Source organism: Ciconia boyciana, chromosome 6 (genome assembly GCF_034638445.1).
Source record: "Ciconia boyciana chromosome 6, ASM3463844v1, whole genome shotgun sequence".
Lineage (NCBI taxonomy): Eukaryota > Metazoa > Chordata > Aves > Ciconiiformes > Ciconiidae > Ciconia > Ciconia boyciana.
In genome coordinates, this window is record NC_132939.1 from 72137262 (window position 1) to 72143261 (window position 6000).

At 67.8% G+C, this 6000-nt stretch overlaps 1 protein-coding gene across 4 annotated transcripts in view; it reads right to left on the reverse strand.

The window, feature by feature from the left end:
- Window positions 1-3620, reverse strand: part of LRFN5 (leucine rich repeat and fibronectin type III domain containing 5) — a 63116-nt gene extending 59496 nt beyond the window's left edge. For 3 of the 4 annotated variants that reach the window (XM_072864505.1, XM_072864504.1, XM_072864500.1), the window contains exon 1: window positions 2986-3620. The gene's annotated coding sequence lies outside the window, so the exon portion shown is untranslated. The remainder of the gene's footprint in view (window positions 1-2985) is intronic. The other variant, XM_072864501.1, reaches the window with a different exon arrangement.
- Between the last annotated feature and the right edge of the window lie 2380 nt (window positions 3621-6000).

Sequence of the window (6000 nt, forward strand, 5' to 3'; positions counted from 1 at the left end):
CCCGTCCCTCCTGGCACACCTGCCTTTGCGTCTCAACTCTGGGGCAGAAACCACACACTCAGCCACCCGCAGTGATGGCAGCCCACAGGAGAGCTGTTCGGGGAAGACCTGGTTCCTCCTCGCCATGCTGCTCTGCCACATTTCTTCTCGGGTTCCACCTATTTTGTCCCATACACCCAGTCAGCCCGGTTCCTGGGTTGGGCAGCCAACCCCCACCCTTCTTCCCCTGTCTTACCACTGCAGCCTGCCACCGTTCTACCTACGGCGGCAAACAGGAGCCTCTCCAGACGACAAGAGTTGTACAAAAAATTCAACCCAAGCCCCTAGGAAACCATCCTGAACAGTGCTGCACCACAGGGTCCAGCCCCTCTCCTGGTCACAAACAGAAGACAGGAGCGCTCCAGCTCTTGCTGGAACAGGACAGTGGGGAGTCCACTCCTGCAGCTGCATGTGTTTCGGTAAACAGGTTCACCAGGTCAGCTTTGAACTCGTCCTAGGCACCTGAAACATTCAGAGTTCACTTCCACTGACTGCACTGCCATGATAAAACCAGTAATTGCTCTTTCTGAAAGCAGAAAGGGGAGCTAATATGCCAGGAAAAGCTTCTTAGTGAGGCTTGTGACTTGAGGCCTAACTGGCAAGCTCTGGTATGCATTTTGATACAGTCTTACGCATTTAAATGCATTTATTATGCATTTAAACAAATGTATAATCCCTTGAGTACAGTATATATTTAGAAACGTAGATCAGGAAGGTGTTTGGGCACTGAGAACACTCAGGCTCTGGTATGGCTCTTTGTGCAGAATCGAACCCGACTCCCAGATCAGCAGAGAAATCGCTGGGCCTTGCTCTGGAGCGCACTGGCACACCTCCACCTGCCAGGACAGACCGCGGCAGCACCACGGAGCCTGGGGCTGACACCAAGGTGAAGCCCGTACATAGCCCACGGTGTTTGGGGAATGTCTCTAAGCCACCAGGGAGCACGGCCAGAGTCCCTGGGGCAGCACAAGGTGCACACAGCCCCGAGTACCCACGTCCAGGGCAGCCCAGGCGTGCCAGGAGGCAGCCCCACCGTACCGCGGCAGAACCGGTCCCAGCACGCGTGGTCAGTTTGGGCATCTCCGCACCGTGCTCCTGGACACACCCTGGCAAGGATCAGTACTGCCAGAGCCAGCCAGGGCCGCTCCACACAGACAGCCACCTGTAGACAAGCAACGGTAACCAAAAAGGCTCTAAAGACCAGGGATGGATCCATCTCATCTCACTGGTTCGTCGTCTGGCCGCACTGACTTAACAGGCCTGGGCACACCAGCACTCACCCGAGGATGCTCAGAAGGAACAAACCGACACCCCATTGCTCTGGGAACATGTGAAATGTAAGTGTGGATGGGAAAGATCACTATCAAGACAGCACAATGACGAAGGCGCAGGGACTCCTGGCCTGTCCAGCTCCGTGACAGTCAGCTGGAGGCTGTAAAGGGCTGGGCTTAGCTGGAGGCACCCAGCTTTCCCACCCCCAGTCTGGGGGATTGGCGAGGTCATGTTCATACCCACAACTGAGACTAACACATGCTTCTGCTCTAGACACTCAACGCAGTGAGAAACAGTCCATGCCCCAGAGACATGCTGGACCAGGTGAGAGGGAGAAGACAAAGGTGCAGGAGAGGAGACACTGCCGTCCAGTGCCACAGATGGAAATGAGAGAGGCAGCACTCACGTTAACTCTCATGGCAGACCTCAGCGGGCTCCCTGCATCTCCCAGCCTGAGCCGGCAAGCACAGGAAGGGGCTTTCCTAAGTGCTTCTAGCCGAACTGTGCCCCTGCCGCCCTAGGAGCGATGGCCCCCGAACCAGGCCTGTGCACGCTCCCCTCCGCGGGCCCCTCGGCCCTGGCTGCTCCCAGTAACCAGGAGGTCCGTGTGCTCCTGACACCAACGTGGCTGTCGGGTTTCCGCTGGCTCCTCTACAACTGCTCTGCCATCTCCCCTAATGGGAACCTTCCAGCAGGAAAAAAGGTTTATCTTGTCCTACATTCGCTTTCCTGCAGATGAGAAGCGTTCGCTACACAGAGGACGGAAGGGAGGGGAAGGCAGAGCAGCGCATACGTATCCTGGGACGCCGGGGACGGGCGGCAGCCCTCCAGGACGGGGGAGCCAGGAGCCAGGAGTGTGCCCGGGCGAGGGCTGCAGGACGGGGCGACCGTCAGGAGGGCAGGGGCAGGCGAGAAGAGGAAGCTGGGGAGCCGCGGACGTCCCTCTCCCGCCGGAGGATGGCCGCACCGCTCCCAGCGCCGGCGGAGCCGAGCCGGCCCCGGCCCCGGCCCTCGCGGGAGCGCCCCGCGCTGGCTCCGCGCACGGCGGCGGCCCCGCGGCGCCTCCGCCCGGGCAGGGGCAGCGCCCGCCGCGCCGCGCCCCGCCGCAGCGCTCCCGCGGCACCGCGCGGGCGGAGACTGCGCGCCCGCGGCTGCGGACGGCCCCGCCGCGCTCCCGCCGAGGGCCCGGCCCGGCCCGGCGGTGCCGGCGCTCCCCGGGCGGCGGCAGCAGCGCGCCGCGGTGCGGTGCCGAGGGCGGCGGCCGCCGCGGCCCACACGGCCCTGCAGCACCCCGCCGCGGGCGGCCGCCGGCGCCGTCCCGCGGGCAGCGGCGGCAGCGCGGCCCGGCCCGGCCCGGCCGCGGGGCACCCGCCCCGCCGCGCAGCCTCCGCGCAGCCTCGGCGCCGCTCCGCGCCGCTCCGCGCCCCGCGCACCCCGCGGCCGCCGCCCTCCCGGGAGGGGCGTCCCGCCGCCGCCGCCGCCGCCGCCACCGCCCCCGGCCCCGGCCCCGGCCCCGTCCCGGCGCCGCCCGCCGCGCTGCGGGGCTCGCCCTGCCCGCGCCGGCTCAGGACCCCGCCGCGGCCGCCCCCCCCCCCCCCGCGCCCCGTCCCCCGTGAGTAAGTACCGCGGGCTGCAATGCAGATGGAGCTGGGCACGGCAGCCCTCCGCGATTACCTGGCGCCTCCCGGGGAAGGACGGCGTCCGGAGCGCTTCCCCTGCAGGTGCGGCCGCGGCCGGGCTCCGGCGGGCTCCGGGGTCTGGCGGCAGGCAGGCTGGCCGCCTCTCCGCCCTGTGCCGGCGCTCACCAGCCGCATCCTAGAGCGGCTTCGCGGCGGCGGCTGCCCGCGGCCGGGGCGGGCAGGGCAGCCCGCGCGGACGGCCCCATGCGGCGCGGCGGCGCGGCTCCGGCGGCGGGCAGCGGCAGGCAGCGCACATGCACACACGCACGGGCGGCGGCGGGCGGGAGGCGGGGGGACGGCGCGGGGCACGCAGCGGCGCAGCCCGCCGAGCCCGCTCGCATCGCCCCGCCGCGGGCAAGCCCGCTCCGCTCGCCGGCCGGTGACCTTGCCGTGTACCTGCGCCGGGTCAATCCTCGCAACGCGCTCCCGCTCCGCGCCCCAGCTGCGTAATCCTGCGCGCCGGGGCGCTGCCGCTGGACGGACGGAGGGACGGGCGGGCGGACAGACGGTCGGGGACGGGGCGAGGAGCGCGGCCGCGGGCAGCCCCGCCGCCGGGCCGGCGCCTCCGGGGGCGGGGAGCGGGGAGGGGGGCAGCTACAGCGGAGCGGCCGCGCAGCGCGCAGGGGCGGCCGGCGGCAGGGCCATGCGGCTCCGCGCCGGGCGCGCTCAGGCGGAGCCGCCGCGGCGCCGGACGCTGCGGCGGGGCAGGGCGGGGTGCTCGGCGCCCGCGGCTCGCCCCTCCGCGGCGGCTGCTGCGCCCATCCTCCGCGCCGCCGGCTGCCGCCCGGCCCCGGCCCCGGCCCCGGGCAGCCGCGCCGCTCGCTGCAGCATGGAGGCAGCCGCCGCCTCCCCCGCGCCGCGCCGCGCCGGGGCGGGCTGGAGGAGCCGGGCGCCTCCCCGCCCCGCCGCACGCACGGCTGAGCCGCAGCCGCCCGGCCGCCGCGCAGACGTGCCGCCGGGCCGCCCCCCGCCGCGCCGGGCACGGGGCTGCGCTCCGCCGGGCGGGGAGCGGGCACGGGCAGCGCAACCGGCACGGACACGGGCACGGACACGGGCACGGACACGGACACGGACACGCCTCCGCCTGTCCCGCCGCGCCGGGGGGACCGAGCGCGGCCGCGGCCCTCGGGGCGCCCCCGCCCCCGCCCGCCCGCCGCCGCGGCCGCGGGGGGCCGGGAGCCCCGCGAGGCTGGAGCGCCGGGGCGGCGGGGGCCGCGGGGCCGGGCGGGGGCCGCCGTAGCCCTGCGTGGTGCGTTCGGGGGTTGACCTGATCGCTGTCCGGCGAACGCACTCGCGGAATTACCCCGCGGCGCCAGGAGCAGCCACGCGAGGGGAAGAGGCAGCGGCGGAGGCTCGGCTCTGACCTGCATGGTGGCTCGGCTTCTGCGCACCCTCCGGGAGGCAGGCAGCCGGCAGCCTGCCCGCGCCCTGCCCGCAGCCTGCCCGCGCCCTGCCCGCAGCCTGCCCCGCGGACCCGTCCTCGGAGCGCCTGGTCTGAGGACACGGGCCGTAACACCTGACTTGTAGGAGGGGATGATCCTGGCAGGAAAAGGAAAGGCTGGCTTATCTTTGGGGTCAATAAATTTGGGAGCTTTTAGGGATTCAGTGATCGTTATCTGCCTCCGGGGATCTCTAACGGGCCGGAGAGTGCATTTCATGCTACAAAATACTGACACCTTTCTCTAACGCTCTTTTGTGAGAAAATGTCGGTGATGTTGCAGACCGAAGCAGAGCAGCAGGAGCGGCGCTGTCTGTAGAGCCTTGAAGAGGAGCTGATGAACCTCGTCAGCCGCCGGTGACCCTGCACATGGAGGGAGGCGCGGGCACGCGCCCTACACCCGCTGGGCGATGGGCCCCGTCTCCTCGGCCACCCTCCTCTTGGGATGGCAGGCAGCTGCCTGCTCTGCTGGGGCTGCCCAGGCCTGCTTGGCTTCTCCAGCTTAAGCACTCAGGATGCTGTCTGCAGCCGGACCAGCACGCAGGGCAGTCGCTGCCGCAGGGTGCAGGGGAGAACTCATCGACTGCTCTGTGCGCTCAGGGGCAACAGAAGCAATGCTGCTGGGACACGTAGGCGTTTTGCTGGGCGTGCACGTGGGGGGAGCCCCGTCCCAGAAGAGGAAAGGTGCAGTGACAGTCCTCACGCCTCTCTGCTGACGCTTTGCAAAAGACGTTCGTGCCCTGGGATGCAACGTCTGGCGTCAGTGCGGGTGAGAAAAGGGAACGCAGCAGTGCTCCCAGGCTCAGGACTGTCCATGCGACCTGAGAAAATGGCTCTCCTTGCAAACTCTGAGGTGGAAAGGGAGTTTGTTTTTGTGGTCTCCACAGCAGCATGTGACCCTGGTCTAGGGAGGAACGCACCTCCCAGAGCAGCAGCCATCCTCTGCCGCTGAAGCTGGGAGGAACACACCTCCCAGAGCAGCCGCCATCAACAGCCGCTGAAGCTGCCCAGGGCCTGGCAGCCAGGCTGGGTCTCATAAGTTAGTGTTTATCTCCATGTCCCAGCTTCTATTTCATGGAGCTGCCCCTGCTGCTAAGGGGCAGAGAGGCTAAAATGCTGGCAGGAGGGAATGACTCTAAATCTTCTACTCCCTTGAGGGAAAGCTCATGTCAATAAGCTGATTTTGCTAGGGTTGGCTCTGCGGTTACTTTTCCTAACACTTGGTTCTAGCACGGTTGTCCTTTGGAGCTGGAGACGGTCTCATGCTTGGCCCTGATTCAGCTTGCACAGCGTGCTCTCCTCTGGAGAGAGCAGAGAGACAAGAAGATGCTCCGTGGTAAAACGTCTGTTGTCTTGGCTGATGTCTACCAGATTAGACAGTCTTCTTGGGCTTCGTGTTCAAGCATTTGCTGCTCTGTCAGTTCTCGGCTGCCCCAGGAGCGGGATAGCTGGCGTGACGGTGATACCAGCTGTGCGGCTGGCATCGGGAAAGGAAGCAAGTGTCTGGGTACGGCTTTGCTGGCGACAGGGAAACGACAAAGCCCAGTGGGAACTCAGTGGAACCTTGCGCTC